The following is a 21,047-nucleotide window of genomic DNA, read 5'->3' on the forward strand; positions in this document are numbered from 1 at the left end:
TTTGCTGGACTTGGGGTTTACCAACAGCTCTTATGCACCACACATTAATGTCGGAAAGACTGTTGTATTCCCTTGACCTTAGCTTTGAATGAAGGCTGCTGTGATCACTAAATGTAAAGCATTGGCAGTGTTCATTTTTCAGTGGAATATATATATTCTACGTGATAATTTGTATGGCTGGGGTCAGTGCAGTAGTATCATGCAAACATGTCAGTGTAGGTAACGGGTGAAGTGTTGTGTGGACAGAGCTATAATATGAAAAAGGACGTCACTGCTAAGTACCACTGTTCCTGTCAAGTATGCTGGTAACACCGTGATAAATTGGAAAGCGTTATCACTTTAACATCTGGGGTTTTAGAGAGAGTTATAACTTTATAGACTTATAGAGGTAGAGCTTGGTGCTCAAGGTCATTTTATCTTTATTATCTGCGCCTGACAAATTCAATAGTTGTACCATCTCCTTATCTATGTGAGTTACCTATTACCAGTTATTGGGCACAGATTGACTTGCTAGTTCTGTAAAAATAAAATCTATGCACTGTGTGAAAACAAGGGCAGATAATTTGAATAAATAGATGTAGAATCTGAAATCATGTTGATTATTTTACAGAGACTGGTATTAGAGCTAAAATAGTAAAAACAAAAAAATAGAAAAAATTTCATAGTAGAATATCTTTCCAGGAAGCGAGTATTGCCTCCTTGTGTGTCCTGGTGAATGGTACTGTTATAACAATCCCGCGTGGCGTCCTGTCCGCCAGCTAAGGAGGCCTGGATGTGACAGCTTCGTTGCCCATCCGTAGAACGCATGGGGGGGTAGGTGCTGCTGGGAAATGTAAGATACTGCTCTCCAGCTCTTCTGTTTTTATAGACAATCAGTATTTTGGCTCTCAGTCTGAGCTAGCTTGCCTGAAGCAATTAAGAATAACACTCACTTGGAGTGAGTGAAGTGATTATTTAATATTTTCTAACTATTTTTGAGTCATGTGTTAGATGGCCCTCAAGATTTTTGGGCAAGTATGCAAAAAAGATGATGCAAATCTTCACCTGGATTAAACTGCTCAGCTGGTCGGTTTGTGAGGCTGCGGCACTTCTGAAGTGCAAGCTCAATTTACGGCGTGTGGTCAGGGAACAAGTGAGCTGGCTCGTACAGCAAACCTGTCTCCCCGCAGCCCCCTCCAGTGACTCACGCTCCCAGCTGCCATCCCCCCTTTCAAGTCTTATATTACAGGTTGCAGGCATGGGCAGGGAGCTGAGCGACTCTGGTCACACCTGCACTAGTGGACTATGGACAAGATAGCTGGATCCCACATCCTCATGTGGGAGCAGAGGCAGGTCCAAAATCTTCTCCCTTTATTACGGATAGATCCAGAACGTGCTGGTCTTAAAAGCAGGCACTGCAGGATTTGATGTTTTTTATTCCTAAACCCCAATCTTACCAGTTACTTCATTTTACAAGTTGGAGAACTCTGCACTTGGTTGGTAAGTCTAGACAATTTATTTACTAAACTCTTCTGGCTGCTTAGATACTGAGCTGGTTTGTGTATTCAGTCCTGTTACAAAACTGTTTTGGCAGCGAGTGGATCCCTTAGGTACAATAAGCAGGACGAGTAAATACCAGCCTGTCTGCCAGTGTGGGCACTGCTGTTGGAGAGCCGTCCACCGGTCCCTCCGTGCAGCAGCGTCACCCTTTCAGAGCAGATGGGAAGCGGTCCCCGCAGGGGAGAGAGCTTGCAGCCATGGTGACAGCAGAGAGCAAAGATCTCAACCCACCGGACCAGTTGTGTGTAAGTGGTAAAGAGAATGAGATATTTTGTTGATCTGCTGGATTTCAGGTCAAACGTGCGCATTAAGCTTTGCCCATGCTGGAGGATCTTGCTATATGTGTATTTACGTGCATGATCCAAGGCAAGGCTAGTACTGGAGTCTCATGTAAGGCTGATATCCTGTTTCCTTGCTCTCTCCACCCTGCCAGCCTGTCTCCCTTGGGGATCATTACATCAAGAAGAAAAACAGTGTTTTGCATAAGCAGAATGATCTCTCCTGCTGATAGTAGAGTACGTGAGCTCATGCACCTCACAGAAATGAAGCACAACTGAAGCAAGCACACCATAAATAACACCGTGCTTCTTTTCATCTGTAGCAGATGATGCAGAGAGTACCCCATTCCTGCTGCTCATCTTGCAAAGTAGGTTTTATCTCCCACTCCTGCCCAGAGGAAGGAAAAATAAAGACATCTTTGAAATTCCCTTTATGTTCTTTCCTGAGACAAGCTCTTTTCCCTGCTGAAGGAATCAGACTTCAGTATTCCTCGCTGAGTGTGCCAAAAAAGCCACCTGCTTGTGTGCAGCCCAGTAACTCTCTTACATAAACATCTGACATCCTCTGCTGAGATGTGCTGTGCTCACGGGGCCGGGGTCCTCACACCTTCTGCTGGTCTGGCCCCGGGGGTGCTCTGCTCTCCTGTCCCCCATCGACTTCTCCCTGCAGCACAGGGGGAGGGAGGAAAGGGCACTCCAGGGGCTGTGGTCCAGGAGAGGACTGGTGCTCAGCAAATTTTGCCGAAACCTTGTAGAAAAGATAGTGGTGGAAATAAAAAACTAGAATTAACTGCTGGGTAGTGTGTTGCTGTCTGGGAATTTTGTTGTTAAAATGGAGATTTCTGGGGCATTTAGAGATTATGTTGCAATGATGGCTTTTTATGGGACGTGATTTGCCTAGAACTGGCACATTATAAGAATACAGAATGGTGGCTTGATGAGGTTGCATTTACGTATAACTTCTTAGTATGTTATGCTTATTCCCTTTATTTAGTATGTCAGGATTTGCTAGGACTGTGATCTTGGCAGCAACGGGTAAAGATACGGAGGCCAGTGTTTGGATTTCCTACATTGGAAGAACGTTGTGTAACCTGTTCAAGATAGAGAAAGATTGCTGTTTCAAGTTTCAGCTATGGTAGGAGGTTTGATATAAAAACAGGTGAATTAAACTTCAAAAGCTTCCAGTCAGATAAAATGAGGAACATATTAAGTGAAATAGACTGGCACTGTTTATTAGAAAATGGCCTATGAAGGAAAATTGGCTAAACTTTAAAGAGGTGCTGGAGTTGGCTTGGGGGGAGTGAATATATCTTTACATAAAACTAAACATAAAACTTTAAAACCAATGTGGATGAGTGATAAGTTGTTAAAGTTAATTGTGAGTGAAAATAGAGCTCTAAAGCGTATAGGGAGTAGTAGAGCATGGGGTTGTCGGAGGGATTTATAAGGACAAAGCTGCTATACAAATGGAGGATTTGAAGGGCAAAATGGAGAGTAAGTAGTTAAGGCCATTAAGCTAAAGAGTACTCTGGTGAATAAAGCCGTGAAGTGAACCAGAGGGACTGCTCTTGGGATACTTACTCTTTGTTCAAACAAAAAAAACCCAAATGCCCCCCAAGGATTTAGTTCCATTTAATGCTATACCATTAAGTGGTGCAACTCTTACAAGGAATTGTAAAGCGCCTATATTCAATTACCTATGATGCCTATTGTTATTACTAGTAATTAGTATCTATTATTATATAATAATATTTATATAACTGCTACAAGGTAATGTGTATGATTATATATTGTGTGCTATAACTGTATAGTAATGTATGTTGAGATATAGGTTAATATAGTGCATATAGTATGGTATCTATATGATATTTATCTAGCTTATAAACAGGCTTATGCATGAAATATATTCTGTAGGAGATTGTGACAGATTCATCGTATTATGTGATAGTATACATCATGTAATATACTGTTACGATAATATTATTTATACATAATAATGACAATAGCAACAGCTGCTGGGCACTGTTATCTGCAGGCGACACATAAATACCTATTGGGAGACAGTTGCAGTCTGGCAGGCATTGAAGTTTTGCAACTTACTTTGCTACAAGCTTAACTTTTATTCACTCTCACGTGCATCCAGTGAAGAAGATGCAGTTAGATAACACCAGTATTATTTGCATTACTACACTCATTGGGGGTGTAGACAGCAGAGGTCAGTGCGTGGTCCTGCACGGTGCTGCGCGGGTTTGGAGCACCCGCTCCCCAGGAGAGGGACGCAGGCTGGCACTCTGCAGGGCTCATAGACTGGGAATACCATGCCGTGCCCGGGGAACCCTTCTGCGTCCCGCCTGCTCCCACACTGCTGTGGCTGGGAAGTTCTCTCCAGAAAGGTCTGAATTTTCTTTGTTCCAAAGAAAGATGGGGTATGTAGGTAGCAGGTAGCCCAGCTTTACATCTGAGTTACCTTGAACGGCATGTTAGCGTGGGCTGCTTTTGCTGAGTGAGGGAACACGTGCAGCCTTCCAGGCTCTCCAGAGCAGCGTGGGTGTCTTCAGGTGCGTGAAAATAGATTGCCCTCTGCAGTTGCAGCCTCTGGTAATGGACCAATTTATTTTAACATCTAGTTATCCATCTAATAAAAGCAAAGAAGCAGCTATCAAGAAACCCCCCTCACCTAAAAATAAATAAGCGGCATGGGTGGACTCAGACACAGTAACACTGGATTTCAAACACAAACGTAATGCAAGTATGGGAGCAGTGGAAGCAATCACTGAGCCCTTTTCATCAAAAAGGGTTACTCTAGGAGGCCTTTCTTGAATTATACAGTATGTCAGGTATGGTCTTACTCCTGTGTTTTCTGATGGCATTAATATTTCTGTCTCTGGAAAATAGTTCTGCTGATGCTTCCCTGGATAACATTTACCCTCCTTTGTCTGCATTGTTTTGGCAGCCCTCAGTCATCACCAATTGTATCATCTTAATCCTTTCCCTTCTAAATCTTGTCTTTATTAGTGGTAAGGGTGTTTATTTGCTCAAATTTAGCTCGCCTTTTAGTCAGATTGGCAGTAATATTGCTCTGGACAGGAAGAAGCTATTTTTCCAATTTGTTGGAACTCAGCAGGATTCATTATTAAAAAACCTGAGATTACATTTAAGATAACTGAAGCTATTAAGACTGGAGATATTAAAACCTTGTTCACAGTCATATCTGTGTATTGCTTTGGTCCTTCTTCCTCCATGTTCTGGTCTCCTGGACTAAACTTGATGTGGCACCTGCATAATTCAGCAGAATTGCTGTATTCAGTTGCATTAGTGGTAAATCTATGTATGAGGGATCTCAATCTGACCAATGTGATACTTAGAAACACTTAATTCAGTGTCTCTTTAATAAAAAATAAGTTGGAGGACACCATGCTAGGAAAGGAGTATTTGCTGATTGGATTTCTGAAATGCATCTGAAGTTTGGGTGGGTTGTTCTTTTTTGCTATTGACATCTGCTGCTGATATTGGCAGTTTGAAGAATGCAAACATTAAAAACCCAGTATGGATGGTAAGGAATTGGCAGTCATCTCCCTCTGGAAGAAATTTGTTTCAAATGTTTATTTGTAGCAATAGTCATTGGCATTATTGGTCTAATGTGTTATGTCACGTCAGAGAGCTCTGCACATTTATTTTATAGGGATTTTTCTCATCACTCAATGCTTTTCCATCTTATGCTAGAAGTATATCCCTTGATAAAATGATTCCAATTCATTAGTCAATATTTGCTTTTCCTCATAACTGTTCCACTTAAGACTCAATTTGTTGGACTCTTATGTTGTGCTTAGAGCAATATGGGATTTTTTGATGTTAGGAGACAGTACAGCTAGTGACCAGAGTATGTATCAAGCTCTATATATCTCTTACCTGTACCCACTGATACAGGCACCAAAATTGCACTGAAATATTAATAGGCATTGAGTACCTTGTTCTCGTAGTTCTTTAAAAAACCAATACCACTGATCACCCCTTGTGCCTTGGAGGGATCTAATACCAGTCTTCCTGCTAACCCAAATCCGAATGCTTTTACACGTTATGCTGTAATGCAGCTGACACCGTATTTTGTCATGATTGCTGCTGCTTTTGCTGTCTTCCACCTTGGTCCTCATCTACTTGCAGCTGCACCATCCGTGTCATCTTTAACAGGATGATAATAAACACCTATGTATGTCTTCAGACATCTAGGCCTAATTACTGTCTCTCTTTTTTCCTCCAGAAATGCTTTTTTCTGCTTACTAATGCTTTACTCACGTGCTTCCTTTTGAGTAATGTGTATGTTTGCTGTGCTTTACCAGCTGACTTTTTTGGTAGCCAATACGACTGACCCAGCCTAAGGGGTGTTCCTGTCCAACTCTTTACCTTATCCCTGAAGGAGAATGGTAATGGCAAATTTTGGGCAGTGAGCACAACCCTAATGGCTGAACACCTTCATTTTGTGTCCAGACATCCCCTTCACGTGGAGGAGGCTGTGGACGTGGGCAGGAGGAAGGCTGCTAGACCTGCGTGTGGCCGGGCAGTTCTGCCGTGCCACAGTGGCATGGCGATGCCAACCGGAGAGCAGGACCAGAACCAGCATCTGCAGCTTCTGGCTGTAGGGGATGCGCTGTCCTAATGCAGTGCTCTTCAATGTAATAATGCCCCAATGTAAGCAGACAGTATGTTTTTCTCTCTATGCCAAATACATCTTCCATAGATCTCTCCTGCCAGGTTTTTTTTTTGGTTTGTTTTTTTTTTTTTTTTTAGGAATGCATAGCTTTTTAATGCATAGGAAGGAATGCATAGCTTTTTAAAGTAAGGCATAGCATTTGAAGTGAATTAGGGTTGTTATTTATTTTTAGGATAAATGCAGAATAAATAATTGATTCAGTCATTACCTCTTTGCTTTATGAAATGTCTCTTCCATGAAAAAATCCAGCACACAAAGTCTAGCACTGTGAGCTGAACAACAGCTCCATATAAAAATACTGGTGCCAATAATCCAAGAAAGGATCACAACTTACTTTCATTTTGACATGAAAACAATAATTTGCTCTAATTTTCTTCATAAAATTTTGAAATGTGTTGCCAGTTTCTGACCTTTGAGGTTTGAACGGTGTGAATCGGTTTGGATTGGCTAAACAGGTCTTGTGGTGGGTGCTAGCACATGGGTTATTGGAGGTGTCGTGATTGAGCCTTCGTTGTAGGTCACGTATAACCGGAGGCACATTAAAGAGAAGCAGGTTTATGAGATCCAGAAGTAGTAGGATAATTTTATGGAACACTGGAAGGATGGAGGTCATAAAATGAACCATCTTCACATCTCAACTCACAGCTTCTTTCTTCTTAGAGTAATTAGAATATGGAATCACTAACTTTGCATAGCAGTTAATAATTTTTAAGCTGTTGCCATGGGATACCACACTTCGTCTACACACTGCAGATACACAGATCTGCAAAATGCAGATCTGGCTGAGATTAAAAGGTGCTTTGGCTAAGTTTCTGCGGCATTGCAAAGATGAAGAAAATTAAACAGACATCATAAGTGAGGTTTCAGGAGGAGGAAAAGATGCTAAATCAACAGGAAGAAAATATGTCTTTAATAGCACTTTTTTCAATAAATGTAGGTAGAAATGAACTAGAATGTCATTGTATTATTTCACTGCATTTTTCCCTACTATTAAACGATACTTTGTTAGCTGCTATGTATTTTATAATTATTCCAGAATCACAAATCTTTTCTGATGTGACTCAACTACAGTAAATATTGTACAAATAAACAGTGAGAGATGCTCAACAGTGCAGAGTTTCACAGTGATAGAGGTTTTGTGCTCTAAAAAAAACATAGTTCTTGTAAAAATCCCATCCTTTCATGAGACAGAACGGATAAAACAGAGGTGCCAGTATTTATTCATCTTCACCCACCAACTTTGTTCTTCACCTGAAGCTTTGGCCAAGCTCATTTCCTCAGCTCCACAGTAACTGCTCAGAGAAGTGCCTGGTTGGTATCCTCAGATGGAAAAGATGTTGATAAGTGGCAGAGAAATTACCCTTTAAAAAAGGGTTAAAAATAGGGAACAGTGCTGGTCATTTGTCTATTTAGATGCTGAAAGCTGGCGTGGTTTATGGTCTATGTGCTGGTATTTGGCACTTTGTCCTGTTTCTTCTACTTATGACAGTAGCGAGATCTGACATTCTTCATTTTACTCAGAAACGTGTTCTTGGGCTTTAACAGCATCATTTAAATACTGTCATTATGGTTTTTAGTCTAGGAGGGAGCTGAAGAATGTTTCTGAGAGCTCAAACCTGCTTTAAATCATAGGAGCAGTAATGCCCAGGCAGATATCGTTACAGCTAGCTAAACGGTGATGAAAACAGATCCTGGCTTTTTTTGCACCTTTTGGAACATGGTGGTAAATCTGGAATAAGTTCACCATCAGTTACTCTGATTTACACCAGTTTAGCAGAGCAGAATCTGACATGTTTAATAGATTCCTGGGTTTTAAGACCAGGAGTAGTCTCAGAGGCTAATCCCATTTTCTATAGAAATGAAGCCACAGTCTTTTAGATGTTAATGCACCAGTCCCGCAAAGATACAGTGAAATACTTCGCATTCTCACTTTGCGTTTTACTGTGCAGTAACTACGTCATGGGTTCTTATAATTCACTGTAAAGAAACTCCAGGGCATATGGTATTTGCAAGCAGCATCTGGCGTAGCAAATACTACCCATTCTGTTGAAAGAATCTGTGCTGGACTTTGCGTAAGTGTTTATTGTAAAGATAGCTGGGCAAAAGGCTTGTGACTCAGGACAGCATTGGTGGGAGGTATTACTCAGATCCGTGTGAACCCTCAATAAAGTTCAGTACAGTTTTTAAGCTGTGGTTTTGGCCAGGTCTTACTTCTTCTGTGTCAGTCAGTTCCTTTGTTTGGACCACGGTTGATTTAAACATTATTTTTGTGTGTGGATCCATTGACTTTTTTTTTTATCCTTTGGTTAGAAATAATTTTGAGGGAGATGATTTAAATAAGGACTGATGTGTCCTGGCTGGGCTTCCTGCGGCTGAGAAACACATTCTTCGCCACTGAACTACAGGCTTTCTGTCTGCTCGCTCTTTGCGGCCGACCAGGATATTGGACATCTTGGAACACGTAAAGCGTTTGCTTCTCTCCTTAGGGACACCTAGTATATTTTATGACAAAGGCTTTATACCAGCTCTAGCTGTCTGAGTTCACAGACCCTGCTTCTTCAAAGTATTTCAGGAATTTGACTGGGATAAGAAAGAGAACTCCAGTGTCTCCTTAAGACTAAGCAAATGAATGAATTTAATCATGAGAGTATGCAGGCTTATTTATTTTAAGTCCTGTGCACTTTTGTTGGTGCAGATTTTCTGGCCTTTTTATGAAAGGTGGAGAAACCCTGTGACTGGAGGGGGGAAAAAAAAAGGAAAATTTTTGGAAAAATGTCGTACTGTATAAGAAGAGAAAACAACATGTTACCATAAGCAGATGCCTCCAGGGTAGAGAGTGCTACTGTGGTTGGAGATGTGGCCTTAGAACGAGGATCCCAGATTTGCATTCTTCTTTCCACCACCGCTTGCATGTGTTGCTTTGGGAGAACTTCTGAACCTCTGAAACAGAATTTGATGCTCTTTCCTACAAACTGCTTTACTCTATAAACAGCTCACGTTGTCATTTATTCATTGAGGATACACTGTTCCAGGAGTTTAACCATGTTTCAGGTACTGTGAGGGCTTCGTAAGTGTTGGAAAGCTGTTTGAAATCTTCAGTGCTTAAATTATAAGTCTTCCACATAAAAAAAACTGCTGGGTCAGTTTTTTAGGATCTTGGCGTAGAGAGCCGAGGGCTGATTACATAACCTAGGCAAAGCAGAAGAGACATGATGTGTGCATTAAGCTGTAAGACCCTGTTCGGTATATTTGCGTAAAAAGCTTGCAGGCGTTTTCTTACAGAGCAGGTCAGCTTTAAATGTATAATGGGCAGAGGAGGATGCAGCAAGCAGCTGGACCTCTGTGGCATGCCTTGCACAGGGCTGTGCTGGGTCTGCGGGCAGGCAGGGCCTGATCCACCCAAACACAAGGATCCAAGCACCGATTCTGATGACATGAAAAAACTTGGTGAGCACAGAATGGAAGTGAAAAATGAGCCAAGAACTCACCCTCTGTTTTAATAACCCTTTTAACCATGAACAAAAATAAAAAGATATACTGAAATGGAAAATGCAATTATCTTTCTCCCTCCAAAGCATGTGTTGCCCCTTCAACCTTTTTTTTCAAAGCTTTTAGCAACATAAAATGGGAGTAAACTGTTCTCTCGACACATGCGACTCCATGTTGGGACCACTGCTGGTTGCTCTGATGTATGAGAGGGTCGATACAGGCGTTTGAGGGAGCAAAGCTACTGGAAAGGATTGAGCTGTTCGTTAACAACTAGCTTGTGCTGAACAAATGTAATAGCTGTCTTCAGTGTAATTAATGACTCATTTAGCCTGTAAAGGAAATTAAATAGATACTGTATTCTTGGCTCTTAGCAAACAGTTGATTTGCTGCCATACGAAAATCTATTAAAAAAGCTGGATGTATAGCAAGCAGATACAAATTGCATGGCATGGATTCTCTCTTGGCTGACATGCAGGGAAGAGAGGAATGCAAAGACCTCTGAGGGTGTTGGAAGGGAAGAGGAGACAAAATTGTTAGAACCTATAAAAAAGTGACAGAAGAGAGTGAATTATTGTTTAAATTGGTTATGTGTCACCTCATTCTCATTCTTGTCTCACTAGAGCCCAGCTGACTCTCTGGGATAGCTGCCTTTTGCTATCTCCTGCTTGTCATGTCAAAAAGCACGTGGTGTAAAAATTGGTGGGAATTTAGTGGAATTAGTACTTACCGTGAATGTCCAAATACATATGAAGAATGTTACCATTATGTAATTTCTACTTCAAAGACTCTTTTGAAATAATTTAAACAGAAACGTGAAATGAAATGCAACTTTGGAGGATTTTTCAGTGTGTAGCTTTCTCCACGTGGGTATTCAGGAGGTCTTCTGACAGTGAATGTGTGATACAACCCAACTCCAAGAACATATCCAGCTTGGAAATGCAGATCATCTTTGCTTGGCCAGTTGGTTTGGCTCATTCGCACTGAGTTGTCTGGACTTGACCTCTTTGCTCCTTCTTTAGTCAGCTGGGACACTGTGCATTGCAGACACCGCGGGGTGGTGCTGGCCGGGAGGGTGCAGGGTTTCCGTGTCTTTGTGGTAGGTTTTGCTTTGGCCGTTCCATGGTGCTGCCGTGCCCGAGTTAAAGCTGGTTTGGTGTGGGTGGTGGGGCAGCACTTACATCGTCTCTCCGTGGAGCATTAACCTGGCCGTCGGCAGCAGGTACAGTCAGCCAGGGGAAAGGCGAAGAGGTGATTGCACTGGCTGGTATTACTTCAGGGGGTACACGATAGTAGTATTTTTTAAAATTAAGCTTTTAACTGCTGTAGAAGTCATTTCATTCTCGCATCCCACCCCATAGAAATCTGCCGTTATCTTTGAAAGCCTGTACTGAGGGTAGAGATTTGCCTAGATTTCACTTTATTATTGCTATCTGAAGGAACCGTTGGACAGCTTCAAGAATAGTAAAAAAATTGTATTAAACCACTGCTAGATTGAGGTAGGGAAGCGTTACTGCACATAAAACAGCACCCCAAACTCCTGATATTTTACAGCCAGTGCAACAAGGCTTTCCCATCTGCTGAAGAGGTGGGCTTAGAAAAACAGAAAACAAATCCCACCTCCAGTAAATCATTATGTATCTTGAGAGAGGCTGGCCCCTGAGGATTTAGTGATGCAGCTTTAGCCCAGCTGCTGCTGCTTAGCTAAGAGGGCACCTTGTTAAACACAGAAGGAAAGAATCTCAAGGCAAAGAATTGACCACGCTGTAGGTGAGATGTCCCAAACTTTGTGCAGGTTGTGAGGATGGGCAAAGATGTAAATACTATTTTTGCAATCACCAGAACAGATAAGGAAACTGTTCCTTTGACTGCAGCAGACTTGATTGAAAAATAGGCACTGGAGAACTGAAGATACTATGGAATTAACAGTAATAATAAAAAAAAACAAACGAGTTAACATAATATGCATATTTATGAAATGTATTTGTCTTCTAGTTTTCTGCTCTGTAGTATTTGCTGAGACACCTGTACCCAGCAGTCATGACGCTCTAATGTGGCACAGTGCTGGAGCCTGGCTTTGAGGGTTACAGAAGTGAATTTTTTTCAGACCCCCCCTTTGACACTTGCTTATTTGCTCAGCTCTAAATGGTCCCCGATATATGCATTTGCAAAAGTTACCCACGGAAGTGTTGTGTAAGCCATGGCTATGGATGTCTTTCTCCTCCTCCTGCTGTGTCCAGCGCACGGTTGCCCAGCCAGGAGCGAGTGCAATGGCAAAAGAGAACAAACGTGATTACAGTGGTGTTATTTACGCTGGCTCTGCAGCATCGCTCTAAGATCAGTTCGGATCTTAGTACAGTGCAGTATTCTTGTAAATAAAGTCTGAATAATTCAGCTGATGTATTTTTTTAATTGCATTTTTACCTCTCTTTCTATGACTTGGAAGAGTGGAGAGATTCTTGACTGCTTTCATTACTGACAGATAATTTCAGTGAGTAATTCTTGATAGGTAGGTAGGTGGTTAGCAGATAGCATTTTGTGCTTATATTCACAAGCCATGTGAATGCAAAGAGTAGCATTTTGCTAAAAACAAAATGATTTAGAAATTTTGAATGTGGTTTCCTTTCTGAGTGATTTTTCTCCTGGATTTTTTTTTTACTTCAAACAAGAGCAACTTGTGATTTTTTTTTTCCTTTTTTTTAATGCCAGACACCCTGTTTGATTTTAAAAATTAACACATTAAACGTAGGTTTGATTGTATTCTGGTGACTGATGAGACTTTGACTGGCAAGGGCTTTCAGTGGTGTCTGAACTAGACTGGATTTGTCTTGATGCTCTTAATATGTCAATATTTCTTTTCCAGATCTTTGAATCAACCACTCCCCTGCTACTCATTCTTTCTGGTTGCTGGAGACGAGGGGCGCTACATCAGACCCTGATTTGTAAGATCAGGCCTGGTGATTTTCAGTAATTCAGGATCTTCTTGCTTTTAAGTCAAATAAGAAGGGATAACCTATCATTCTGTGGTATTTGTCTTCCTCTTACTTTGCATAAAGCTGAGGGATAAGGACTGAGGTGCCTGCTGGTAGGGGTGGCATCCCAGAGCTTCCCACACAGCTTAAGTTTCTTGTTATGTAACAGGAAATTCTAAAATATGGTAAAAATTCACTTTCTAACATTTTGGCATATAAATGAAAATCACCGTGCTTCCAATTCAGGCAGTATGGTCTCACATATGTTTTTTGTCTCATATTGAAAGAATTTGTGCTAATTTGGCTCCATACTTACTCCACCCATAGTTTGCATATTGTCTTCATCTTTATGGTAGGGTTTGCCTATGAAGTAGAAAGACAAAATAAACTTAAGTTACAGAAGCAAAGACAGCTTAGAGGCTCAGTACAGCGCAGGTCAGCTGGAGTTTTAGTTTGGGGTTGGGGTGTTCTGGGTCTCAGGTGGAGTGAGGGATGGGTGGGTATGTTACAGACAAGGCTTTTTTCTGGGTCTGTTTACCTGCTGCCAGGCAAGTCACCTTTTCTTTTCTCTGCCTCTCTTTTTACTGTTCATACAGATCTGTATCACAAAATTTCTAGAAAGATTTTTTTTTTTAATTGTACAGCTAGAACAGAGGGGTCTGTCTTTGGTCTGAGCACAGAAGTGCCAGGGAAAGGGTGGATTTGAGGGGATGGGTCAAGTATTTTGGGGTTTTTTTGGTTCCCCCCCCTCTTTTTTTGGGCGGTGGGGGTGTGTGTGTGTGTGTGTGGTTTTTTTCCCCCCAGCTGCAGTACCATCTCTCTTTTTGTGTAACTTTCTCTCCTATGTTTCAGCTGATTTGTAACATAGATCACAAGACTGAATGAATTCCCCAAACTCATCAAGTCCAGTCCCTTGCTGTTGGAGGCAGGCACACAACAGCATTCTCTTCCTAAATTCATCAGACTTAGCCTTAAAAATAAATCAGTTTTTTTTATACTTGTGCACAACAGCTTTGTAAATACAGAGCAATACATAGCAATTAAGCTTGATTTTTAACCTAGTTTGTATTTGTTTTAGCCAGTTACCTGTAATTCAAGACAGCTTTGCCACACCTGATGAGATAGTGGGACAATGATGACAGTATTCATGATGGTCGGTGCAAGAGTCTTAACATCCACAATGTGAGTGCTGTGGATGGTAAACTTTAGTTGGCTTTTACCGTGAAATGCTAAGTCATCTCCACAAGTTTTTCCCCACATCTTATTGACCTCTGGATGTCCCTGTTCAAGCTCCGGCTATTGTCACAGGAAAGTTTGGTTTGTTGCTAGTCTACAAAACTGGGATATCCCCAGGAGACTTTTCTGAAGGATGGATAAGTCTGCCTGTCAGAGAACAGCAGTGCCTTGGCCTCTGTGCCCTCTTCCGAATCTCCCTCCTGCAGTAGAAGGCGGCAGGAGGAGGATGCTCAGTCCGAGGATCTATATGCGTGCTGTGGGAGCAATGATGTTCCCCTGCCTTTTACCAGGGCCGTGCAGAGACTGACTGCTATATATCTCTGCCATTTTCCCTACCACCTTCATTCCTGATTGAATCCTGCTCCTTTCCTCTGGCCCTCCCTTCCCAGCTTTGCCATCCCAGTTCCCTCCCTAGTCGTGAGGTCCCCTGGGGTCCTTTTCCTTGCCCAGCTGCTCTCAGCCTGGGTTGCCACCTTGCTCTGTAACCTCATCCAGTGCAATACGCCTCCAGTGCCACCTTTACGCTTTCTCCCAAGCCGTGTTATTCCTTGTTGTTCTCAGCTGGCTCGTTCCACGCTCTTTCCTCCCTGTTTGGCCTCCATTCCTGCTGGATGATAGATGGTGGACCAGGAACAAGCGCATCTGGAAGGGGCCAGCGTGTGCCCCGAGCTCCGCGGCTCCTGCAGCACCGGCGCTGCCACAGCGTGGTCAGGATTTGTGATGTGTTACGGGGGGTCCAGCTGCGTGGAGTGAGCTCACGCTTGGCGGGCGGCCAGGGCACAAACCTGAGCCATGGAAGCAGGTGTCGGGGAAAGGTTTGAAGTGCCATGGGCCTGGCGCGCCTCTTGCGTCTCTGCACAAGGGTCGTGTGCGGCTAAAATGCGTTTGGGGTTGCGCGCTTGGGTTCAGAGAGATGCGAGGTTTTTACTAGTGGCGTAGTGCATCCCATGCTACTTCTGTGAGAGGGGAGAGAAGAAAGCTCTCTGGCCGATGAACCAGGTGTTGCTTCTGTGCTCTGCTTTTTCACTGTGAAAGAAGGGCTTATCTCAGCTGTAGTTGGTGAAAAAGTCATCGTCTGATAAAGATTGCTAATGTATTGTATATTTTACCTAAATTACAACCATCTCACCAAAACAAAACAGAAATTATTTCAGCAAAGCCAGCAGAAAATACCGGCATTCATTCATGGAAATGTCCTCTCATCCCGCTGCATTTGAAGTGGATTTGATGGGGTTAGTGTTCTTGCTGCTGCTGAAAGTACTCTAACTACCTGTCTAGATAGTGTTACAGTCTTCATACCGCAGTATGAAGGTACTGCTCTTCCTGAGACACGTTCCCCTCTCCTCATGTGTTATCTGAGCAGCGTTAGCCCTAACAAACTATAGTCAGTGCCCATTTGTATGAGGTGCTGTGCAAGCACAGCAGAAGGACACCAAGGAGCTTGCAAATTCAGCATCCTACTCTATTGAGGATGTTCTTTCAAAGAAACCCTTGTTTTGGCTAACTAGAAGGAAGCATTTTTTTCTTCTTAAGGTCCTCACAACATAGTCAAGGTGTCAAGAAGTTTGTGCTTGTTTTAAGAGTATCTTTTTGCAGTAGGTGCAATGAGGTTATCTCAGAAGCGTAAGAAGAACTACTGGCTTTTCCTCCACTGACATAAGTTCATCCCATTTCCTCAGAAAGATCCTGTGTCAAACCATGATTTTAACTTGCAAATGAAATTCTTACCTCGGGACTGGTGTGTTGAAGCTATCTGTCCTCTGAAAGGCTGCCTTACCTCATCCTGGGTGTGATGAGTTTGTTTGCTTTCTGAGAGACGCTTACAGCCTCTGAGTGCTCTGTCACTGCGCTGCCCAGAGCCCAACTGAGGCCCTCCTGAAGCTGAGTTTATCCATACCATACATGAGACTTTTTAGTTGTTAGAAGCATGGTTGATTAAAAAACAAGTAATTAAAAAATAAAATTTAAAAAAATGGAGATTTCCATTTAACCTGGTTTTGCTCAGTGCAGAGTATACATGTATTGCAGAATTGATGCTTTGGCATTGCAAATAATACACAAAAGTGTAAGTAGTGGAGGAAAGTGACTTTCACTTTTTATACTTTGTCATTCCCGTCATACAGCTTTGTGGGAAGAAGGTTTAGGTGGGAGTTTGTGTTGTGAAACAAGATTTCTTCATTATGACTCGAAGTCTGTATTAGTAATTAATTTCAAAGGTTATATATATGTATATGTATTTGTCTACATATAGGGGATTTTTTGTAAATGCAGGTGAGACGACTGATTTGCAAAGCTCCTTTTGAGAAATATGTTTTAGTGTATGGTGAAAGAGCCTGGATTGTAGGGTTAGTACTATATTGCTCTGAACAGCTAGCTGCTTAATCTTACAAATGCTAAAGGAAGTTGTATGTCTCCTGGGGAGAAAGGAGCTCCTCATTATGTCGTGGACTGTTGAGTTTAGCTCAGCATCAGGGTAATACATTAAATGAATTCTTGCTGCAGCTGGTGCAATGAATTTCTTTTAAGGAAACTCTTCCTGCCCCCCATGTGAAATGCAGCCTACTCCTGCAAAGGATTTTGATCGTCTTCCATGTACGATAATAATTTCTTATCTCCCTATGTTTATGTCTGCAATTATGCTGTTTTATCAGCCTCATTGTCATAGGACTCTCCATGTCTGTACCTATCCAATTCCTCAAAGAGATGCTTATCTCAGCTCAGAGGGAGAAAGGCTTTGACCTTTTGATCAGCAGCTGCCTATCCAGTGGGGTGATGCAGTTACCTGATCCCGGCTTGGTATCTTGCTTCAGCTCATGGGCAGTGCTCCCTGTAAGAAGGTTTGTATTTCAGCCCTAGTTAGATGCAGGTGTCTGCTCTCTTTTTTCCCAATTCAAGAGGTTATGAAGCTCCTTGCTCTAACCTCAGCCCATGGGTAAGCCTCGTCAAGTAATTGAAGCTGTACTAGCATGATTATACAAGTAATTGAGGCTCCCTCATCCCTGGCACAAACCCTTATCTTGGCTGAGGTCCACGGGAGTCTTTTATATGCAGAAAGAATCTGTCCTGTTGGCACAGACTGAGTTCTCCAGTGTGCAGAAGGGATGCTGACCTCATGGCATGATGATACCATCTTTGTTTGTCGAAACAGATTACCCCTTCTCTGTTCTCTGTGTCTTGACATGGAAAGAGCTTTTAGCCTTCTGGTGAGGATGATATTGCCCATTTCTTCCAGACAACCTGGCTTGAATTGGTGGGTGGCAAATTAAACAGGAACTAGCAGCCGGGATGAATTTCAGGAAATAACTTTTTAGTCCACAGAGATGAACATAGTCCCAAAGGAATCATTTCCTTATGAGCAGTGGGGACGGATTTTGCCATTCTCTTCAATGCTTTGCTAAAAGGACTCTGTTTTTAAAAAAAAATTCCAAAAAATTATTTTAGCATTTTTCTTGATGGAGTTATATTTGCTTGTTGCTCAGTTTGTGTAAATGTTCTCTCACTCAGCTAAGAAGCTGCTTTTTCATGGAAAGGCTCTCTTTTCTAGTCTCAACTAATAGAAGCAGGAGCCTGCTAGGATAGTTGTGGGCCATACTGCTGCAGCTCCTTGACACTGATTTTTTTCTGTCTGTGATTGCATCACCTTGCTGTAGGTTGGATTTTCACACCATGCTGGTTGACGTACAGCTCTCTGCTGTGCTTTGTGCGACGGTGTTTGCAGTTCTCTCCAAGCTCACTCCAGCAAGGCAGCGGTTGTACTACACAAATACACCTCAGGGACTCTGGGGGACCGGGCTCTCGTTTCATCTTCAGCATGGGTGCCTTGGAACTGCTCTGTCCTTGCCGTGGCTGCACAGCTCTGTAAGCTGAAGAAGAGCCTAGCAGTAATGAATCTATCTTTGACATATCTGGATCCAACCCAGGCCCAGTTGGCTGAGTGGTTTTCTGGCAAAGTCTCCTTTCCCATCCATATCCATTCTTACAAAGTGAGCTTTCCCCATTCAAATGTTTTGATCTCACTGAAATGTTTCAGTTCAATATTTCTTTTGCAATGCCATTTTCTGAAAATCGGTATGTTCCCGTGGAAATTTGGATCATGTCTAAAATACATTCTCAACTGGAAAATACAGTTAGAAAAATGTCAACTGGCTCCTCTTCAGAGAGGTCCCATTCATTGACCAAGATCTGCAAAGCATCCTCCTTTCTCAGATAAATTTACTTCTTTTTTTGTGCCTTGACACTTCATGGGAACTCCCAGGAGGATGTGGATGCCGCTGTACTGCGCAACAGGCTTTTAACCCCTGGCCGGGCAGCTGCATGGATGCGAGTCTGACCTGGGTATTCTCCAGCCATTGTTGCCCTCTTTTGGGAGCGGAAGGGGAGCACCGTGGACCCAGGACTCCGTCTCCAGTGTCACATGAGCAGCCCCAAAGGTTTGGAGGTTCTTCTGTCCCTCTGACTACACACGAGTAAAAGCTAAGCAATCTGTTAAAACGCATAAATGCCTTACGTATGCAGATTATCCATGAGGTATTTGCCATTTGAAAGCTGATCCTCTGTGCAATCAGTAGGTTACCGTACAAACTGGGAACCCTAGGATACTGCCGAAAGGCTTTTCATGGGGAAAGGTCATAATCTCTTCTTGAAGAGATGCGTGTCAGGACGGAAGCAACATGGAGAAAAGAAAGGGGAAAGACATTTGCAACAGGCCTTACAGAAAAAGATATAAAGCTGAGAAAAGAAGAAAGAAACAGGTCCAGGACAGAAAGCTAGGGAGGAGAGGGGGAGGAGGAGGATCATTGTAGATTTGTTGCACTTAGCATTAGGAATTGCTACAGAGCATGCAGGTTGTAGTGATTTTCTAATACTGAGTAATATGTCAGAAAGGCTATTCTGGATTTAGACCAATATATACAGTTTCTTGTCTAAGCAGAACCATATGCTCAAATGAGAGATCATTTTATTTCACTAGGATGGACAGTAAGTAGAAACACATTCCAGATTTCATGAGGTTTCTTCCCCCCTTGGCAGCCACAGTGCTGCTTGTGCTTAGTCTATGGTTTTTCAACTGTTTGATAACTGTCCGTTACTTTACAGGACTCCGAATCCTACTATATTATGATGTCTATTGAACTGTGACTAATGGCTGTGTCAGAAAGCTAGTTCACCAGGTCGCCCCGGCTGTAGCTGGTAATTGTTAGTAATAAAACAAATCAAACTGATACGCACAATATGGCAACATGCTGTACAGTAGAAGACGTAGCTTTTGTGTCCTTCCTCGAGTTAAGACTTAATGTTCTGTGTTCAGAGACTAACCTCATCCAAATCCTTTCTGACAGCCTAGAAAGAAGGAGGAAAAAAAACAAACCCAAAACCCTTTGTGGAATGTGCAAGCTGGTGTTTAATGCGTGAGCCCTACACACAGCAGGTTGAGCAAACGTACACAGATATTTACACAGTTTGACATTGATAAATAGTCCAGCCCCCTTCTCTTGCAGCCACGGATCGTTCTCGTTCCAGTTTTTGTATATTGCTCTGTCTCTGTAGTTTAGTGTCCACCATTACTCATGCCTTGGTGCTGAACCATCCCTGGGCGTAACAAGACTTTTTTGGCCTGATCCAGCCATGTCATGGACCCTCTGGCCGTTCACCTGAGGACTCCCCAAGCAGACCAAGGCCTTGGTGCTTGTCGAGCTTGCTCAGCATCCAGGTGCAGGAAATCCTGTGCCTAAGGCCGTGCCGCAGGTCTGCCCGCTGTCCTTCCTGCGTGCCTCCTGCGGACCCTCCAGCCGTAACTGCTGGCCACTGAGCGGTGATACCCAGGGACTCTCTTTAGCTTGTTCAGGGAGTCTGCTGATGTTGCTTTATGCAGGGATGGTCTACTAGGGTTGACTAGCAACAAAGCAACTCTGGTATAGCTGACAAAATCTGCATTATATTGCAGGGTTTTGAAAGCAAAGGCCTCATCTATTACATGTGTTGTAAAGCCCTGAATTACCCACACATACTTGCTAGTCTCTCACTAGCAATAATGACAATATCAAAATGGCTTTAAAAGGGTTTTTTAAATTAAAAAAAAGGAAAAGCAAGCTAAATCATGGGCATATTTGCCTCAGTCAGGAGGACAAGCAGAACCATCTACAAGAATACTCACTGTAACATTGTGCTGAGTAAAGCCCAGAGGTTGGCTGCTGGGTACCAACCGCTTTAGCTGTCCCCAGGAGCCTTCTCATCTCTGAATTTATTGGGATTATATTCTGTGGAGATGTCTGTCTTCTGCTGATCTGTGCTGAGGATGATCCTCTCTCACCTGGGTGGTGGTGCAAGCAAGATGCAGAAGCCTGGTACGTGCTGACATCTAAAGGGTCTCTTTGCACACAAGCAGTGAGAGCCTGTACTTTTTTGTCTTAATTTAATGATGGCTGGCTAGTGGTATATGACAGAAGGCATACTCCGGAGGCAACTGCAGTCAATTTTTCAGTTTGTTAGCTCAAAAAGAGATTGGGGGAAAAAAAGACAAAAAAGCAAACAAAAAACCCCACTAAAAATAAGAAGAGAGATAGAGACCAGACAAAGGGGAAAAAAAAACCCCGCACATGGTGAAGCCACAACAGAACAGACTAATACAACTTGTGGCACATGAAACATCCATCCTGGGAGTCCAAACCTGTCAGATGTTCCTGGAATTACAAACACAGTTTTATCTGCTTCAGCTTCTTTTCTGCTTTTGCTGTGCAAGTCCCAGATCATTTCTTAGGGAGAGAGTGGGTTGTCCTGTCCCCTCCCCTTCCTGGCCACCGCATCCGTCCTGGAAGGTGGTTTGTCAGTGCC

Source organism: Gymnogyps californianus, chromosome 14, assembly GCF_018139145.2.
Source record: "Gymnogyps californianus isolate 813 chromosome 14, ASM1813914v2, whole genome shotgun sequence".
Taxonomy (NCBI): Eukaryota; Metazoa; Chordata; class Aves; order Accipitriformes; family Cathartidae; genus Gymnogyps; species Gymnogyps californianus.